This window comes from Panthera onca, chromosome X, assembly GCF_046562875.1.
Source record: "Panthera onca isolate mPanOnc1 chromosome X, mPanOnc1 haplotype 2, whole genome shotgun sequence".
In the NCBI taxonomy this organism is placed as follows: domain Eukaryota; kingdom Metazoa; phylum Chordata; class Mammalia; order Carnivora; family Felidae; genus Panthera; species Panthera onca.
In genome coordinates, this window is record NC_138357.1 from 84,042,792 (window position 1) to 84,064,162 (window position 21,371).

The window sequence follows — 21,371 nt, forward strand, 5'->3', positions numbered from 1 at the left end:
CAGTACCTTAGGGACACAGAGGAGGGCCTCTTACCCCTACTTAAGTGTATGTGTGTGTGTTTGGTCAGGACACACCTCTCAAGGCTGGGGAGGCTGATGACACAGGCACTTTGCTCACCCACAGTGTACAGACACGCACGCCGAAGAACAGAGAGACACCTAGTTAGAGTCGGACTGCAGTCCTTGGGCTACTGGGCTTCAAATCACCAGTGGGGTCTGGTCAGTGCTACGGCTGTGATGCAGCTACTAAAAGCACTTCCTCTGCTTGCCTCTCAATTTGTAACACCTGGTCACCAGTGAGACAGGTAGAGACCTAATTTGGGTGGTGGGGTTGCTTGCAAAGGCTCTCTAACATGGCAAAGTACCGCTCCACGGGGGGAGCCCTGGACATTGAAGTCCTGCTTGGCTGTTGGTTCTGAGGCAAGCCTTCCATGCCAAGGGACTCCAGGTCTGTTGGCTTCAGGGCAGCTCATCGGAGGACAGGCACAAAATCTTAGAACCCTCCAAGGTTGCTGAGTACCTCCATTTCAAGGTGGACAGGTGTTGGGACCATGATGACTATACAATACTGGAACAATATATGCATTTCAGCAGCTGAAACACAATCCAGGAATATCACTGTGAGTGCAAAGTCGGGCTTTGGAGTCAGGCGAAACGGAGGTGTGATGCCCAGATCCACCCTTTCCTGCACCAGCGACCTAAACCTTTCCGTTTGTTTCCTTGTCTACAGTGGGCTTTGACACTTACCTGAGTGTTTGGGTAATAAAACTGTATATACCAGCACAGCTGAGCTCCTCAACAGCCAGGCTGCAGAAGAGACAGTCACACGGTGCCCTGTGTGAGGGACATGTCAGCATGGAGCAAGTATGCCAGGACCTTGGGACTCTAGTCCACGCCTCTGGCTGAGGTTCGGGTTTGGGGGTTGTGGTGGTGGCTGGACCGGTGGTTCCATCTTTTCTCTTGTCCAAGGGACACACTTCATTTCATGCCTAGGCAGAGGAGTTACAGTGAATGAGGTTAATGCTCACAGTTGAGTCTATGACAAGACAGAACCAGCAGGGGGTGCTGCTGCCCCCTGGACCCCACAGGAACTGACAAACTTTCCTCCAGGGGTTTCTGGCACCTGGTAGGGACCCCTAAGGAGTTCTATGAAGGCACTGTCAGGATCCCTTAGAGGGCTCCAATAGTGAGCAGCAGCTGATCTTTGCCTCCTTGATGGCCACAGGGACTAACAGACCAAACCCCTTGTAAAAGGAAGATTAGTTAGTACACTTTCTCTTGTCCCAACAGAAACTCAGGCTGCAACTCAGAGTGAAACATTATCAAAACAAAGTCCAAGGGAAGTAGTGGAAGGCATTTAATTTCTTGGGTCAAAGGTGCCATAAAGTGACATATTCTTTCCACGTTTCTGCTTATCCCTCCTCACTGGAAGGCAGGGCCCCTTCACATTGGGAAAGTTTGTGACACATTCCAAACTCCGTGTCCAAGTGCATCAAAGGATCCATATGAAAGGAGATGAGATCTTTGCTGTGTGTCATCCTATTCCTAGCAAGGAAGCCTTTTCCAGAACAACTGTGCTGTCAGATTGGATCTCCAATTAACTCACTGTGAACCAGGGTAAAACATCTATTTGGGAGAATTTATAATGAAATCTCCATCACTTTTCAGTAAAAAGTTTTATTAACAGTGCCGTTTCATCCAGGGATTCCTAGGGTTAAATGGAAATCGCTCTCTACTTAACCTGATAGCTTGCTTGAACATCAGTAGGAATCAGGCAAATGAAGGCTGGGGACAGGAGACGCAGGGAGGAGAGAGAGTGCCCGAGCCCAGTGGCCATCTACTGAACAGAAAGAGGTTTAAGTTGGCTGGAATATGAAGTGGGGGTGGAGGAGGCCATCTGCTGAAGATGAGGCATTTGAGGGTAGGCAAGGCCTGCTGTGCCTGGTCCAGGAGGCTGGACGTTATCCCAAGAACAGCAGGAAGACCCTGCAGAGTTTTGAGCAGGGTACACAAGACCAGATTAGGATTTAAGAATGGTCCCTCAGGTAGCGGGATGAAGAAATTTGTGGCCAAGGGTTAATATTGGTGGCAGTTATCAAGCAGAGAGGAGGGTCATGTGGCCTAGGGAACTAACTGTAGTGATGGAAGTAAGTGTCAAGATCTTATTTTGAAGGACGTAGGAGGTTGGACTGGACGGACTTGGTGTTTGAGGGGGTGGTGAGAGAGGCAGCAAGGAAGGACGGCTCTAAGAGTCGCTGGCCGAAGCAGCTGGGTAGAAGGCTGCTTTTCACTGGGTTAGGCAACACTGGAGGAGATGCCGATGCATGGGGAGTGGGGGTGGGTGCAGGTGCGTTCACTTTTGGACATGTTGTGTATCATTGCCTGTGGGGCTCAACCACTTAGTACCTCAGTGACTTGGGGGAGCTGACCTAGCCTCTCTGTGCCTAAGATGCATCCTCTGTAATAGGAGAATGATGCTAATAATTAGAAAACACAGCTAATTTCTGATTCATTTAGTCCAGGATAATGTTCTCTACTTGTACAGCAGAATGCTGTTTTCAAGTTAGGCAGTCCCTAGGCAAAACGGGAGTCTCTCTGCTTATCCATGTATTGGTTGGCTTTACTTATCTGCCGTGTGTATTTTCAACATGCAGTGTGTTTTGGCAGTGCTAAAAGAAAAACAATTAATTCAAAGAAATGTGTTTAGGGGCACCTGGGTGGGTCAGTTAAGGTTAAGCGTCTGACTTCGGCTCAGGTGATGATCTTGTGGCTTGTGGGTTCGGGGCCCACGTTGGACTCTGTGCTGACAGCTCAGAGCCTGGAGCCTGCTTGGGATTCTGTGTCTCCCCGACTCTCTGCCCTTCCCCTGCTAGTGCTCTGTCTCTCAAAAATAAATAAACATTAAAACAAACAATCAAAAGAAATGTGTTTATCACGTGTGATAGTTAGCCTGTCAGTTTGTCCCTCAAAGACACAGCCCCCCTTCAGACCCTCCAGTCTTCTTCTTGTAGCCTCACTCCCTCAGAGGGCGGCGGGTGAGCCTTTGGGACCTACTTTCTCCAACAGTTCTCTTCTCTGTAAAGTCATCTTTACAGAGTCCCAGAGAGTGCCTAGCACCTGTTGAGTGCAATCTGTCTGTGAGCCTGTCAGTTGTCTCAGGTGTGAAGTTAGGGGACAGGAGAGAGCCGGATGTGTAGATCTGGAAACCAACAGTGTGTGCCTGTATTGCAGGCAGGTGGTGAAGCCATATGTACCAAGATTTGAATCAGGGCCCCATCACTTACTCCTTGTGTGACTTTGGGCAGGTTACTTCACCTCCCTGTGGTCAGTTTCCTCATTTGTAAGATGAGGATGATGATCCTATTCTAGGATAATGACTCATGGTTGCCTCCTTCTTTTAGATCAAGAAAATACTACCTTTTAAAACTATAAAGTGCTCTTCAAGTGTAGATTACTTCCAGGGTTAAAAAGAGAATCTCTGCTTATCTAGCTATCTGCTTGGACAGGCACGAAACATGCCATGCTCATTTTTACCCTGCAGACAATGTTGAACTTCACTCGAGCCCTGAAGAGAGCCACAGTCAAGAAATCTCGACAGGCTTTCGTGTTTCAGAAATGGCTTATCACAAAAGACCACTCTTCCCCCTTTAACCTAGAAAAGGCTTGCTCCTCACGCTTTGTCACGCCCTACCATATGTCTGTCGGGTGGCTCCTGGGTTTACATGCGACAAGGCCAAACACAGACCTTTCTCCTTTTGCTGACTGGGCCAGACACACAATCCCTCCAGCTCCCTGATGTAACTGAGATCAGAAGTCAGCCCTCCTGAAACTAGCTAGACACAGAGAGAAACATTTCTTGTTCGTGGAGACTAATCCTGAATGCAGAAACATCCTACCTTAAATCTCCCCCACTATAATGGGTCTACTCAATCCTTAGGGGAAAAGAGGCAAAACCACCCTGCGCAGACCGTGTGATGTTCAGATCTGGGCTGCTCTCAGCATTGCAACAGCCTGAATAGTGAGGTGCTGTACTAGTTTGGTTTTTCTTTCCTAGTATGCACGCATGCAAAAATGACCGGTAAGAACACAAAGATCTGAAAGTGGTACTTCCTGCCACACGTGCGCCCTACAAAGGAAGTAACCCAACGTCACTCGTCACTCGCAGCGCCTGGAAACTCTCCCTACCACCTCAGGAAATATGTATCCTGTGCAGTCACTCAGGTGCGCCACAGTCACTCTGGGGTGGGTTCAACCTTCTCTACTCCCTGCGTGGTTACAAGTCCCGGATTCCAAGTACCCACGCCACGGCCCACGGAGAGGAAGCCACTTCGCCCCGGGGCACCCCGTTGTCCCTCCCTGCCCCGTGCAGCCCGAGGAAGGTTAAGGAGCACCCGGCTTCTCCATAGTGTCCCGTGTCTGTGATGTCACACGTAGTCCCGCAGCCCCTCCTCCTGTGGCTGGTCTCTCTAGGAAGTCGGGAGGACTTCCCCTCTCGGTGGTCTTAGCCCTTCTCTTCTGGGGAGGTGGGGGTTCAGACCTGGGGCTGAGGATAGGAGGGGGTGCGCTGGCGCAGGGATGGAAGGAACAGGATCCCGGGAAAGAACATGCATGAGAGCAAAAGCGGGAACCTAAGAATAAAAGTGGGAGAATCTCCCTAGAACAAGCCGGGCGTGCATTCGTGTCACAGGACCACCGTTCTTTCTGCGCCACACAAGAGCAGTGCTCTCTGAAAGAACAGCTGTTTTTCTCAGAAGCCTGCCTCTGCAGTGTCAGAACTGAGGTTTGACAACCTGTGTGTGGCATATTTCTCTTTCTCTAATTGAGGATGCCATATTTAGTGGAGACGAGTTTGACACTTCCCATGGGCATTGCTAGACACCCCCCCCCCCCCCGCCCCCAGGCCATAACTGGGCTCCAGTCCGTGTTCCACGGGTTCAGAAACAGTCTGTTTCCTTGGCATCACCTCCTGTATTAAACCATCTGAGGAATTCTGTCTAGGAGGTGACATACAAAAAATAGGCTCTGTCATTCCTACACTGGTATACAATTATTTAGAGTGTTGTAATCAGATTACAAGCTCCAATATATAATATTTACAAAAAGAAGGCATGTTTGGTTGTCCAGTTTGCTGAAAAACAGCCAATCCTGGGCAGCAGACATATAAGTGTGATGAGAAACTTGGCTTTATAATTAATCACAGAATTCCATTTAAATTTCCAATACAATTTCCTTATATTGACTACTAATGTGTGTATTGGGTGGGTCGGTGTGTGTGTGTGTGTGTGTGTGTGTGTGTCTACGTGCACACGCGTGTGAGTGTTAGGGTGTTTTGTCAAAAACCTAAAAGTGAATGGCCTGTCTTGCCCGAGCCTCTCAAGGTACCAGTAACAGAGAGAAAAGATTTTTTAAAATTCCATATTGGAAGGAGCAGATTTGTGAACAACTTCCTATTGGAGTGTCTTACCTGGAACCTCCTGGGATTCAGCAAAATGTTTTGTGAATAGTTTTTTTTAGGGAAGCACTGGTTCTACTGTTTTTAGTTGAATATGGACTACATTTAAAACTGTACTTGAGATTGTATGAAATAGGTAAGCTAAAGCTCGAGATTGGGAGAACCCAACCCTAGGGAAGGGTCTCAGGGAAGCTAACCACACAGAGTCAATGGTCTAGACAAGGAAGACAGGCTGTTAGGAGCTGGAACAGACGAGTTCAGTCAGTCAACTCAGATCAAGCTCTGTCTTTCTGGACAGTTGTCAGACTGAAACATCAGGAAGAGGCCACAAATACCTCAAGTATGAACTTCAGTGTGTGACAAAGGCTCTCTAATCAGGGTATAAACACTCATGTGGCTCAGAAGTGTCAATCCCTGGAAGAAAGCACTGAAGACAGAGGCGAGTTTCCTCACCCTGGGACCCAGATCTCTGAAGCATCATACCCTAGACACAGACTCCCAGATACTTCATGGGCCTCCCACTATGGCTCTCAAAACCCAAAATATCCCATTGACACACTGAGGGAAGCCAACCACATTGACTCAATGGCCTAGACTAGGAAGCCAGGTTGTTCGAAGCTGGAGTGGATGAGATACAGACCCAAGAGAAGGCAGCTAGGAGACCTCAATGCATTGGACATACAATATCAAACCACCCACAGAATTCAAACTCCTATGGAACTCGAGATATGAGGAGAGACACAAAACAGCTCAGAGGCGATAAATTCTGTAATACAGATCCACATGCATTTTAGCAACCTGACAACCTGCAACATAGAAACTTAATAGCTCACAGACCTTACACCTTGCACACAGATGCCATACAATCACAGAGCTGACAACCTTGCATGTAGACACACAAACAGCACAAAACACCTGTACCGTGAACACAAGCTTGCTCAGATACCTCCTGTCCCATGACAAATAACCTTTGCAATCTCACAACCTAGAATATGGGCCCCCAGGAGCTCAAATATGCCAACCTCAACAGAGACCCTCAGGAGAGCTCAAACCCTAATTCCTGAAATACATAATGGGAACAGCCCCAGACAACTTACATTCTGCACGCTGCACCTAAAACAGATCACATACCTCACTCACCAGGAGAGACCCCTAACAGCCCAGACAACTCTCACTTGGACACACAACCCTCCACAGCTCAGTGATCTCCCATACTGGACACAGACCCTCTCACAGCTCATACATCTCAAATCCTGGACCCCAAAATGGCTCGTAAAACGACATCTTGTTTTTGAACACAAAAAGTCACTCCATACAGGACACATGTCAATTAGAGACACAATGAGGTCTCACCCAGCCCCATGAGTGAATAGCACAGAGAGACTGAAATACAGAATTACAGACAGCCTTTCTTGGAAACCGCTGTCTCCACAGTATTAGCCCCCATCCCAGTGCACCCATCCAGGCACGTGAGGAACCTCTTTTCCCAGGGATAAATGACCCCAGGTTTTGCCATCATTGGCTGTTTCTGGACAATGACTCAGCTGCACTGGTCCCAGGCCACAACTAGGAGGGAAGCCCCCGCTCACATGTCTGACAGACAGTAGAGCCCTCCACCCATCAAAATGGGGAGACCTTCTAGGTTGGAAGGGTTCATGCCATCTTCAGGAGACTCCCACTGTCCTTAAGGCCCCAGAGCCCTCCTGCTGAGGAGCCATTGCCCCATCGTGGGGATCGGAACCTGTGGGGAAGGCAGAACAGGACAGTCCCACGCTGCTCAGGGTAGATCCACGCCCTCTCAGTCTTGTGGAAGGCCTGGCCCTCATCCCATTCACCCTGAACACACTGCTCTCTTCAGCCTTCTCAGCTCCTAACCCTTGGAGGCACTGCAGCCACCCAATTTTCCCAGTGTCCATGTGAGCCCCAAACACAAGGACACCTTCAGTCAGCAGGTCTGTTGCAAGCCAGTGAACACCAGTGGGGGAAGGAGATAGTGAAGGGGTTCACATTGCCGTGCCAGGATGACCTGCCACAGACCACTTACCTGACCACTGAGGGTGCCCCTGTTCCACCCGCTTCTCTACCTTATCATCTCCCCATCCACCCAAAGGAAACCTGTCCCCTTCTCTCAATGCCTAATTCTGCTTTAAAGGGGAAGGTGGCATGAGGGTGTCCACAGTTCCTGTGGGGCTTTGTGCAAACTGTGAGGCGCATACGTTCCCCCCCCCCCCCCCCGATCTCCCACCATGAAGCCAACACCAGAGCAGGCCTATTTGCTCACGTGGCAGAATCCACGGCGAGGCTGACTTGGGCCTGCCTGGTGCGTGCACCTTGTCCTCCTCAGGGGACACACACACTGGCCCATCTCTCATGCCATTGTGAATTTCCCTCCCCCAGGAACACAGTCTTGCATCTGCAGCCTTTCAGGCACAGGTGTGAATACAGTCAGGGCTTAAGGAACGACTGGGGAGAAGTTCATGGACATGAGAACCCACCTATCTCTTACTTGCCTGCCCTCACTCAAACATCTCTCCTGTCTCATGCTTAAAATCCTATCCTCTAAGTGTTCACTTCTCTGGGTTGAGTAGGGCACCTTGTTTCCCTCAAGAAACTGGCTTGGAGTAGGTCATGAGCCCCTCTTTGAAATATCTCTGCCCATCCAAGACTTATAGTCTGGTGGACACATAACAGGACACTGGAGAAAGATTTAGTGATTTGTTATTGGGCTCATTTCACTATAGTGGGATCCTGGAAGCACTGTTAAAAAAAAAGTTGCAGGAAGACTGACTAAAGGACAGACTAAGAGAAGCCAGTGATCCCACTGACCTGGGTAGCATCTTCAGCTTCTTTTGCTGGTGAGCAGCCTGAGGTTCCACGGCATGATTCCAAACCCTCCACTTCCACCTCCACTCTTCAAAGCCCCACCTGTGCACCCATAAACTCTCTGAGAAGGACACCCCACCTCCAGCCAATGGGATTCTTTTCCTTGGAAGATCCTGGCAGGCAATCCCATCTAGACTAACCAGTCTAGTGTGGTCCTTAATCTCTGCTCTGCTCACCCATGAGGAAACCATTCATGTGCTCCTCTTCCATGTTCCCTGGTCCCTACTTGGTTAGAATCTGTACAGCTGACGGGCTGGGGCCAGAAGTGGGACGATGGTGACCTCCGGAGAGGTGGAGGTCCTTGCATGGTGGTGAGCTCCCCTGCACCCTGCCCGCAATGGTTTCTTTGGGAACACAAGACTCCCTCACTCCAGCTGTACCTCCCAGAGGAGACTGCTTCATCTGGGACTTCAGTGGTACATCCTATTACAGGAAAGTACAACCTGCTGCTCCTCTAGCAACCTTTCACCCTTTCCTGCCACCCCACACCCTGGTAATTTGCCCAGATGGGGTCACATCACCTCCAGCTCCACTCCTCCCCAGGAATAAAACTAATGGGCGCTGCATCCTTCCATCATAGTCTCACTACTCTTAAACTCCCCACAGGGATCATTCCACTTGCATACGCCAAGATCTTGCAGAGAGCCTGAGATAAAGTGTCCAGCCTCCTGTCTACATCTCCCACGTCATGAATGGGGTGCTTAGGGTGCCAGCAAAGGGGCATTTGTTACTCCAGTCACACCGAGGGTAGTGTGACTTGGCAAAAGAACTTTGCAGGGCTCTCTGACGGCGTCTATCAAAATTTGATTCTACTGTGTCCCTACCCTCAGTAGAATTTCAGCTTCATGAAAAGAGGAACATATGTGGGTCTTCTCTAATGTCTCCCCAGCACATACAGTGGTATCAGGCACACAAGAAGGTACTTCAGAGATGTTTCCTTAGCAAAAGGTTTCCTTGATCCAGCAATTTCCATTGCTATTAACTTGTCTTAAAGAAATATTTACACAGCCACAGAAGTATGTGTACAATGAGAATAGCAAATTTCGGGGAGTGGGGGTGGGCTCTAAATGGCCATTGGTAGTCAATGACCTTTGGGAGGGTAAATGAAAGATGAAGTGTTCCTATCCTACAATGGAGCACCCACTGGCCTTGAAACAGAATAAGAGGAGCAAATTTGTACTGACCAGAGATTTTTATTTTATTATTATTATTATTATTTTCAAATGGGGAGTAGCAGATCAGTGGTAATCCTAACTCAACCAGTGTCTGTAAGTGTATATGTATGTGCAGGTGCAATTTGTAAATACTGATAACAGGGACAAGACGGAAACACCTATCAGACTACAGTGGTCACCTCTGATGATCAAACTGGTGAAGGCAAGACCTGGACAGCGTATTACATCTTTTGGGGTAGGCAACTGTACTTCTAAAATGGCCAAAATCATATTCAAAAGCAAATGCTTTCCTTTACAATTTTTTTTCATTTTGTTAAGCTGTAAGTCACATTCCATAAAATTCACCCTTTTTTGTTGGCTTTTACTATGTACATATGGTTGTGCCAACCATCACCAACATCTAATTCCAGAAGAAACCCTACGCCATTAGCAGTCCCTGCCCAATCCCCCCTCCCAGGAGCCCTGGACATTTACTAGCAGCTTTATGTCTCTACAGATTTGTCCATTCTGGACATATCCACTAAATAGGATCCTACATTATGTGGCCTTTGAGTCTGGCTTCTTTCACTTAGCATAACGTGTTCAGTTTTCGTCCATGTTGCAGCAAGTATCACTACTCCATTCTTCTTATGGCTGGATAATATTCTACTATATGGATACATCACCACAGGTGATATATTCATTATTTGGTTGGCACTGGGTTGTTGGCACTCTGTTGTGATTAATGCTGTTAGGAACACTCGTACACAAGTTCTTGTGGGGGCTTATTCTTTATTTGTCTTGGATATATATACCTATGATGGCATAACTGTGTCATACAGCAGCTCTGTTTAACTTTTTGAGGAGCTGCCAAACTGTTTTCCACAGCAGCTGTGCCATTTTGAATTCTCACCAGCAATGTATGAGGATTTCAATTATTCCACACCTTCCCCAACACTTGTTATTTTCACTTTTTAAATTATATCCATATTAGAGGGTGGAAAGTTATAATTCATAGTGCTTTCAATTTTTGTTTTCCTAACGACTAATATTTTTGAGCATCTTTTCATGTGCTTATTTGGCATCTGCAGATCTTTTTTAATAGAAATGTCTATTCAAATGCTTAGCCCATTTTTTTAATTGAGAGAGACAGACAGAGAGAGAGAGAGAGAGCGAGAGAGCGAGAGCGAGAGCGAGAGAGAGAGAGCGCACACGCACATGCTCAAACGGGGAGGGGTCGAGAAAGAGAATCCCAAGCAGGCTCCATGCTGTTGGCCCAGAGACTGATTTGGGGCTTACTCTCATGAACCGTGAGATCATGACCTAAGCCAGAATCAAGAGTCGGTCACTTCACTGACTGAGCCCCCAGGTGCCTCCCTTATCCCATTATTAATTGGGTTGTCTTTTTACTCTTAGCTTGCAAGAGTTCTTTTTACATTCTGACTACTGGGCCCTTATCAGATATACAAATACTTTTTCCCATTCTTTTGTTTTTTTCACTTTCTTATGGTGTCCTTTAAAGCAAAAACTTTTTCTCATTTTGATGAAGCCATTTTTACCTAACTTTTCATTTATTATCTGTGCTTTTGATGTCCTAGCTAAGAATCCATCACCTAACCCAATGTCACAAAGATTTACTCCTACACGCTCTTACAGAAGAAGTTTTATAGTGTTAGTTCTTACATATGGACTTGGATCCATTTTGACTTAATTTTTATCTGTGGTACGAGGTTTGGATTCAAATTGATTCTTTTAAATGTTGACTATCCAGTTGTCCCAGCACCATTTACTAAAACGACTGCTCCTTCCCCATTTAATTGTCTTGGCACTGTTGTCAACACTTAACTCACCATAGACAGACGGGTTATTTCCAGACTCTCAATGCCATTCTGTTTATCTCTGGGTGTATCCTTAAATCAGTACCACGTTGTATTCATTACTGGAGTTTTGAAATAATGTTTGAAATGGGAATGCACGAGTCTTCCACTTTTGGCCGTCTTCTGCAAGATTGTTTAAATTAATTCTGGGTCCATGAAATTTCCACATAAATTTCAGGAGCAGTCTCTCAATTTCTAAAAAGCTGCAGTTAGAATATCAATAAGGATTACACTGAATGCTTGGATCAATTTGGGGAATGTTGCCATCTTAACAATATCAAGTCTCCCAATCGATGAACACACACAGTCTTTCCATTTTTTAAAATTTGCTTTAATCTCTTTCAACTGTGTTTTGTAATTTTCAGTGTGTAACTCTCACACCTGCTTGGTTAAATTAATTCCTAAATATGTTATTCTTCTTACTCTATCGTAACTGAAGTTGTTTTCTTACTTACTTATTTGGATTATTCACTGCTAATGTACAGAAATACAATTGATTTTTGTATACTGATCTATCTTGCACCCGGAACCTGAAGTCTATTTTATATTTATTTTTATTTATTTTTAAATGTTTATTTAATTTTTGAGGGAGAGGGAGAGAGAGAGAGAGAGAGAGAGAGAGAGAGAGAGAGAGCGAGCGCGAGAGCGAGCACAAGCAGGGGAGTGGCAGAGAGAGAAGGGTACAAAGGATCTGAAGTGGGTTCTGTGCTGACAGCAGGGAGCCCAATGCAGGACTCAAACTCACGAACCAGGAGATCATGACCTGAGCAGAAGTCAGACGCTCAACTGACTGAGCCACCCAGGTTCCCAAGTCTATTTTATATTTAAAGTGATTATAGCAACACAGGACTCAAGCCCAATCAACTAATGGAAAGACTGATTCAAACACCAACACTGACATCCTGTGACAGAAAAGGAAAAGAAGAGACACATTACATACAAGGGAACAAACAGGACAGAATGGGCAGACGACTGATCAGAATCCATGCAAGCCAGAATTTTCTGATTAATGCAAATGTTTCTTGAAAATGAAGGTGAAACAAAAACTTTCAAAGAAATAAAAAAGCTGAGAAAATTCATTGCCAGAAGATCTTCCCTACACAACACGTTAAAGGAAGTTCCTCAGGAAGAAGGCAAATGAAATCCAAAGAAAATCTGGATCTATACAAAGAACTGAATAGTGCTGGATGTGGTAAAGTTGCGGGCGTATATGAATTTTTTCCTTATATTTAATCTCAGTAAAAGAGAACCATCTAAATAATACTAACAATGTGTTGTGGGGTTTACGACCTTGGTAGAAATAAAATGCAAGAAAGCAATAGCACTAAGGCTGGGAGAAAGGACATGGAGGTACATAGTCCTACGATTCTGACAGTGTACAGGAAGTGGTATAATATCATTTGAAGGCACAGTGTGAAAAGCAACAATATATATTAGAACCCTAGAGCAACCGTTTCGAAAAAATGTTTAAAGATATATAACTAGTAAGCCAATTGTGGAGATAAAATGGAATAACACCAAATGTTCAACTGATCCAAAATTATAGAGGGAATAGGAAAGGAAAATGTGAATAAAATATCCATAGGATAAAATATACAGCCAGATGGAAGACTTAAACGTAAACTGTTAACACACTGATTGTACACTGCCTACACATCAATTAAAAGACCTCATTTGTCACTTTAGGTAAAAATAGAAAGACCCAACTATGTACTGTCAAAAGGAATCTCACTTTAAATATGAATACGTAAATTGAGTTAAAAGTAACTGAAAGGAAAATTTATCGATAATGCTATGGTTTGAAGATGTCTCCTCCAAAATTCCTATGTTAAATCCTAACCCCCATACCTCCTAACCTAGGAGGTGTGGCCTTTGGAAGGTGATGAGGCCCTCGGGCAGAGCCCTCATGAACAGGATTAGGGCCCTTATGAAAGAGGTTCCAGAGATCCTTTGTCCTTCCACTATGTGAGGACACAACCACAAATCTGTGACTTTGAAGAGGGTCCTCACTAGAACCCAACTATGCCGGCACCCTGATCTTGGACTTCCAGCCTCCAAAACTGTGAGATACCAAGTTTGTTTATAAGCCTCCCAGTCTGTGGTATTTTGTTCCTGCATCCCCAACACACTAAGACACATACACCCAGCAAACGTGAATCACAGGAAAAGCTGGGAGGGCTAAATTAATATTACAGAGAATATACTTCAGAATGAGGATTATCACAAGGGGAAAAGACAGATGTTACTTAATAAAAGAGGTCCAGTCATCGAGAAGATCCAAAAATCATGAATGTGCATGCATTAGTAAAAACTGATGCAAGAGCTAAAAACTGATAAAACTAAAAGGAAAAACAGAGAAATCAGTTAGCTGAAGCCTTCAACATTCCCCCATCCACAACTGACAGTACAAGTGGACAACACAATCAGAAACTATATGGAGCAGTGGAGCAACACTATCAACAGCCATGACCTAACGGGTGCTTACAGAAGGACAGCACAAGACACCATCTTCTGAAGTGCACACACAAGGTTCACAAGACAGGCCATATTCTGTGCCATAAAGTAAATCTCAACAACTTCTAAAGGGCTGAAATCATACAAACTGGGTTCTCTGACCGCAAAGAATTAAACAGAAATTAATTGCAGCAAGGTATCTGGAAAACCACAGAATATTTTGAAATTAAATGGCATTTCTCAATAATGCAGGGATCAAAGAAGAACCTGCAAGAAGTAGAAAACCAAAACACAGTATGTCAAAATCTGTAAGGTGAATCTACAACAATGCATTGAGGGGAATTTTTATCATTAAATATTTACATTAGAAAAGAAGAACTGTCTGAAATCAACTGTCTAAACTGTCACCTTAAGAAATTAGAAAAGCAAAATCAATTTAAACCTAAGGGAAGCAGAAAAAGTATAATGAAGGTTTGAGCAGAAATCGACCTACTAGAAATCATAAAATCAATACAAAGGAATCAGTGAAACTAAGAGCTGGTTCTGTGACAGGACCAGTAAATCTAATAGGTTTAGCCAGACTGATAATAAGGAATGAGGGCAGAGTGACATGGATTACTAATATCACTACTGCCAGCAGAGACATCAATACAGATCTTTCAGACATGAAGTGGATGAGAAAATATTATTGAAAATATTATCCAAAAAAAAGATGAAATGGGAAAACTCCTTGAAAGGCCCTAGCTCGCAGGCCCCAGTCAAGAAAATAACACCACTAGCCTTATATCTGTCAGAGATTGAATTCACTAAATCAAACAGAAAACAAAAACCCTTCCCTCACATAAAACTCAAGGCTTGAATGGTTTCACTGTTTAAATTCTATCAAACACATATGAAAGAAATAATGCAGGTTTGAACAAAGTCTTCCAGGCAACTGAAGATGAGGTCACACTTCCTAACACATGTTATAGAGCCAGCAATATCCTGATATGAAAGCAAGACAAAAAATTAAGAAAATAAATTACAGACTCTGGGAAAAAAAAAAAAAAAAAAAAAAAAAAAGAGAAACCTCACTAGAGTCCAGAGCCTAGAAAGGAGAACCATACCACTTCAACATCAATTACAGGAAGAACTGTCAGTTATAGACCCAACAGAAGAATAATCAACATGAAACAATCATGTAGGCCCCAACAGGAAAAGATGTACATTGCATGTCCTGTAAGATATTGACTACGCCTCCAACTCAGCCAATGAGAAACTGTCATTACCCTGAACTCTTGCTTTTCTTCAATGGGCTTTCATTCAAAACAACCCTTCCAACTTCCTCCTTCTTCTCCATAAAATAACGTTCCTCTACTTTGCTTATTGGACTTGCCTAGGATTTTGCCTTAGGTTGCTTGTTCCAAACCGTAATTCACTGCTATTCCTGAACAAACTCATTTTGCTGGTAAAATAACTGGCTGTTCTACTTTTGAGGCTAACAAGAGCAATAGCACTCATGACCACAGATGCAATAATCCAAAATAAAATATCGGCTGTTTGAAACCAGCAACATAGAAAAAAGACAAAATACCATAGTGAAATGGTTCCACAGCTTTGAGAGTGGTTCAATGTTTCAGAATCACTCACGCTAACTGACCATAATAACAGACTAAAAATATATAAGCATCTCAATAGATGCATAAAGAGTATTTATTTGATAAATTTACTTGATAAAAACTCCTAGCAAACTAGGAATAAAGAAGGATTTCTAGCTTAGTCTCCTAGGGCTGCTGCAACAAAACTACCACAGACTGGATGACTTCTAAAAACAAGAGAAATCTATTTCTCATATTTCCAGATGCCAGGAAGCCCAAGATCAAGGTGCCAGCAGATTTGGGATGTGAGGCCCTGCTTCCTGCTTCACGGACTGCTGACTTCTTGTCCTCACATGGCGGGAGGGCTGAGGGAGCTCTCAGGGGTGGGTCTCTTTTATAAGGGCACTAATGCCATTCATGTGGGCTTCATCTGAATGACCTGATCACCTCCCAAAGGCCCTACCTCCAATCACCATCATACTGGAGAAAGGTTTCCACATGAATGTTGGGGAGATGGCAAGATTCATTCAGTTTATTGGCAACATCCTTAAACCGATAACTGGCATCTACAAAAATATCTAAAGCTACTGTAATCGTTAATCCTGAAGGTCTGAATGTTTCCCTCCTGAGACAGGGAACAAGGTAAGTATGCATACTTTCACCACTTCTAGTCAATATTTTCCTGGCTGTTCTAGCCAATAAAAAAGTCAAGCAGAAATAAAGAAGTAAAACAGTCATTATTCACTGGCAACACCTGAATCTGTAAGAAAAACCCATAAAACATTACTTGAATTAAGAAGCGAGTTTAGCAACGTGAAGAGACACATAGTCAGTATGTAAAAGTAAATTCTGCTTCCATATACCAGCCATAAACAATTAAAAATGGAAATTTTCAAAAGCAACGCTACATAGTGTAATGCTGAAAAACAGGAGAAAGAATGTGCTGCCATTGTCCCCACTCCCCAGCTACAGAGTTGTGGTTCAGAGGTTTTGAAGCAGATAGCTCCTCTCAGAGGAACAAAGTTCATTTGCAAAGGGGTGTTGAGGAGAAGGTCAAGCAAGTCTAAGGGCACTTGCAAAACAGTGGAGGTTGTGGTACAAGGCAAACGGTAGGAGACTGGTAGAAGTCTTGGACATAGAGGATCAACTGTAGGCTGGCCGGATTACCTGAGACAATCAGGGAGAAGAGACAGCTGCAAGGAGCCTGCCTAGGGTCAGAAAAACTCTGAAACAGTAACTTCAGCAGCTAGCCCTTCAAAGGAGCACGGATTTCACTGGTTTATATTATGAAGCAATATATCCAGGGTATCGCTGAAAACGGTTGAACAAGTAGCCCACAGTCAGCGAACCGGAACAGCTGGGTGTGGTCAGGCAAAGAGACAATCAGAGAGAACCTGACGCAACCAGTCATCCCAAGGGGACAGTAGGCATCCCCAAGTCGTCTCTCCCTGAGGACTAAAATCTGAAGCCTAACACAAGGGTGGGGGTGGGGGAGAGTAAGGAGAGAAAACAGACTCCACTAAAATAAACCAGCTAGACACTAAACAACTAGACAAGGAAATAGAAGTAACAAACCCAGGAAGGGGTGGGATGGATCAGTACCCAGTACTGCTCCAATATTTTAGATAGTTAGACACGAAAAAAATTATGATAATTCAAAAAACAGGAAAGCATGAATAAGCAACAGAAACTGCCGGTGCTTGCAACCAGATGTCAGATTTGATAAAGAATTCAAAGTAGCTGCTATAATCAGGTCCAAAGAACAAAGAAAACCACAATCAAAAAAGTAAAGGAAGGTATGATGAAAATGTCACATCAAAGACAGAATAACAATAAAGTGAGAAAAATTATTTAAAAAAGAACCAAATACAAGTTCTGCAGTTGAAAAGTGCAGTAACTAAAGTGAAAAATTCACTCGAGGAGATCGACACTAGTTGAACTACCAGAGAAAGATTTAGCAATCTTGAAGACAGATGGACAGCGATTATACAGTCTGAAGAAAGTGAGGAAAACAAATGAGGGCAATAAACTGAGCTGCACAAACATATGGAACACTCTTAACACCAACACGGATGCAGGAGAGTACCAGAACAGAGACAGAAAGGAGCAGAAAAAAATATTCAAAGAAACAGTGCCTGAAAGCAACTCAATGAACTCCAAGTAGGATAAATGAGAGATTCATAGACACATCACAGTAAACATGCCGAAAGCCAAAGGCAAGGAGAAAATCCTGAAAACAACAAGAGAAAATGACCAGTCACTTATGAGGGAAATACAATTAATAGCAGTTTACTCAGAAGAAAATATGGAGGCCAGAAGGAACTGGGTAATTAAAAAATTAAAAAATGCTCAACAACCAAGAATCTCATATCCAGTAAGCTATTTTTAAAAATGAAAGTAATGTTACTGAATTGGTTCCTTAGGTATAAGAATTTCTTTTTGTCAGAATCTTCAGGGTTTTACACAGATAAGATCATGTCATCTGGACGTGGAGGACTTGATGGCTACTAAAATAAACCAGACACAGAAAGACAAATACTGGGCCATCTCCCTTCTACATGCAATCTAAAATACTCAGACTCCTAGAAGCTGAGGGTAGAACAATGGCTGCCAGGGGTAAGGGGAGGGGTAAATGGTGAGGTGATGGTCAAAGGTACAAAGTTACAACTATGAAAGAGAAGTATGTTCTGGAGACCTACAGAGCGTAGTGCCTTTACCTAACAATACTGCGTTATATACTTAAAATTGCTAAGAGATTATCTTATGTTAAAAGTGCTCTTACCGCTAATGATAATCACATAATAACAACCACACCAACAAGAAGAAAGGGTTGTACATGTGAATACCTTTACCTATAGCTTTACCTATCAATCAGACCTCAATAAAACACACCTCTTTGGTACCACTAGTCACGGTAGTAATTTTTACATTGACTTATATGATTGTTAGATTAACTATTCTCGAATGATTTGGCTTAAACTCACTCCACGAAGGCAGTGATGTGTCTTTGTTTACTGTATCGCCCAGGCACCCAACACAGTGTCTACAGTGTCTAGGTAAGAGCTGAAACTTATTTAGTGAATCATACTTAAATGAATAGAGTCTCTCACCCTATATTTGCCACACACACACACACACACACACACACACACACACACACACACACGGTTACCATCATACTTATGCAACTCAGGGAGCAGTGCCTGGGCAGCCACCCCCAGCTGGATCAGGAGATGGAGGAGCACCAGTGGTGTTGCCAGATGGCAGCTTTGAGCTTCTGTAAGGTGAGGCAGTGTTACTCTCAGCAAGGCTAAGAAACTTTATGAATGTGTCTATGGTAAAGGCTGAGACCTTCGTGCCTTCACACACTCAGTGTCCCCTCGTTACTGTTCATGGCGGGTCATCAGAATGCTCATCACTAAGTGCAGCGATTCCCTCCCGGACCTCGGACCAGGGTAACCTCTCCCCACAATACTAGAGCACTCTATTTTCATAGCAGAAAAGCAAGGCCAGAAAACGGGATTTTCGCTGTTTGTCCCCTCTTAATGTGTTTTCTCACCTTGTACTCACTTCCATGCTTCTTCTTTGAGTCACCCACCCAACCCTGCTACTTCCCAACCAATGACTACAACACCTGTGCCTGCATCTCACTTGCTATGTAGGGCTCTACTGGAGGTGGCTGGATCTAACTATTGTACTATGCATTTGCTTTCTGTTTTCTCTTATGAATCCGCAGGCCTCCAGACTTCAAGTAACGTGCTCCAGGTGGCCCACAAACGGAGAATGCTTCAGGTGAGGCTGCCACTCTCACCCACAGTGTGACCAAAGCAGTGCTACCTTATAAGAACCACACACTGCACCCCGGGGGCCAAAAGAGAGCAAAAGTCTAAGAAATTTTAATAGAGATGCTTATCTCAACAGCACAACTGTCTCTTCTTAGGGACAAGCAAGTTGCTGTCTGATTTGGTTTGGTTTTGGCCTGCATCGTCTGTGGCATTTTCATAGCCCTTGCAGACTTAGCTAACCTTCCATCCAAACCTCTCTGCTTCCCTCACTGCTCCGCTCTACTGTCCCACATAGCTCTCCTCCGCTTTAAATGCACTGATCGGGTTTTCAGCTGGCAAGGATATCAAAGCAATTCATTATCTTGAAATGTCAAGATACCAAAGAGATCGAGTCTTTAGAAAAACGACTTTAAAATCTATAGGATTTTATCTGTTGTTTTGTTTCCAAACATTATATATACCATAAACTACTGTCCATAATGATCATGATGAGGCTACCAACGCTGAAATCTGCCGCAGCAAACGCGTCTATAGACCTTGATACGAACCAGATCCCGACTTAGTGATGTGCCTGTATTGACTCGTCACCTCACAGTCTCTCGTGCACCTGAGACATCATGTTCTATCCAAGCACTGATCCAGTGTAATCAGGATAAGCTGTCTTACATGTTCACCTGTCTTTTGAACCAAAGGACACTGGACACTGAGGTGCACTGCAGTTTATGGCCAAATTCCATGTCTCTGTTATGTTTTTCTCTGACCTGGATTTAACCCTGACCTTGCCCTTGCTGAGTAGGTGGCTCTGGGTAAGTTACTTCACCCCTTAACCTCTACGGGTCTCAGTTTCCTCATCTGGATGGAACAAGGGACGATACCCTTAAAAACACTTACCTCACAGTGCTGCAGTGGATACTCCATGAATTTTAAAATCATTGCTGTAGGGAAAGAGCTAAAAACAAATCCAGGCCTGTAGTAAGCCTCCTGAAGTGTGAGCTTGTATTCCTGTCTCTTTCCTTCTGCTTGTATCCATTATCCTTCCCTCCTGTTTGCTACTCCTTCTCTCTGCCTGCCCCCTGCACACTTTCACCTCATCCTCCACTCCCATTCTCTCCTCACTGCACCTTTCCTAAGACTCTCCAAACACACTGTTTACCACCTCCTCATGACTCAGTTCAGAAAATACTAATACACCAGCCTTTTGTTAAATGAATAATGAATATGAGTGGAAGAAAAACAAATGTTACTGATGAAAACTGGACTGTTAACAGTTTCGTATCTTTACCAGATTCACATCTTCCCAACAGACTGAACTCCCAATAGGAGTTCAATACAACTAACGGCTGTAGAAGCCACCACATGATGAGGCCCTTGGCCTTTACATTTCACTCTTCGAAATGTTTACACAAATTTATACACTCGTGTTCTATCATCATCCAGTGACCACTTCATTTTCCAAACACTGTACAAAATGTGCAAACAGGTCATTCGTTCTAATTTCCTAGAGAAGTTTCCATTCAAGTTTTCCATAGGAACCCACGATGATGCAACCAAGCATTGCATTTAGGCTTCCCAATGGCCCATAAGGAGAGCTGAATACTCGTTATGCTAATAAAAGCACGCCCTCCACCGTGCCCCACAGACTCAATTCCTGAGTCCCCAAGGAGCCGAAGTGATAGTGCTAAGTCCTTCCAGTGAGTCAAAGGTAGTCTTGACACCATCTTTCCAGAACATGCTTCCCGGAAATGTGGGAACAACAACAGTAACAACAACGGCTAGAATTGATCGGCAATTTGCCACATGCCGGGCACTGTCCTGATGACTTTTCTTGTCTTAACACAGTCAGTACTCTAAACTGCCCCCAAGAAGTAGCTACACTTACTACTAACTAGTGTTTCCACGTTGCTAATGGAAACGAGGCACACAGATGTTAAGTAACTTGCTCAGTGGCATCGGGCCGTAAGTGGTGCAGGCACAGGTTGCAGAAAATTCACTGTACTGTGCACTTGTTCAGTCAATATTAGGATCCAAGGGCCACTGCAAAATATTTAGAGTTACACCTAACATATAACACAAACTGATTTTATAGCACGGAACTGCATGGTATACAGAAATTTGATTTCAACAGCAATCACTTAGATGGAAGCTTGACAGGGACTGGATTCAGGATACTCTGTGGAAACAATAACTCT

At 44.3% G+C, this 21,371-nt stretch overlaps 1 protein-coding gene across 15 annotated transcripts in view; it reads right to left on the reverse strand.

Annotated features, from left to right (window-relative positions):
- FAM156B (family with sequence similarity 156 member B) overlaps positions 1–21,371 on the reverse strand; it is a 71,737-nt gene that overhangs the window by 15,163 nt on the left and 35,203 nt on the right. Inside the window, exon 1 of one of the 15 annotated variants that reach the window (XM_081794132.1) lies at positions 748–11,884. The exons of 13 other annotated variants lie outside the window; for them this stretch is intronic. The gene's annotated coding sequence lies outside the window, so the exon portion shown is untranslated. Of the gene's footprint in view, positions 1–747; positions 11,885–21,371 lie in introns of those variants that run through there. One more of the 15 variants, XM_081794128.1, reaches the window with a different exon arrangement.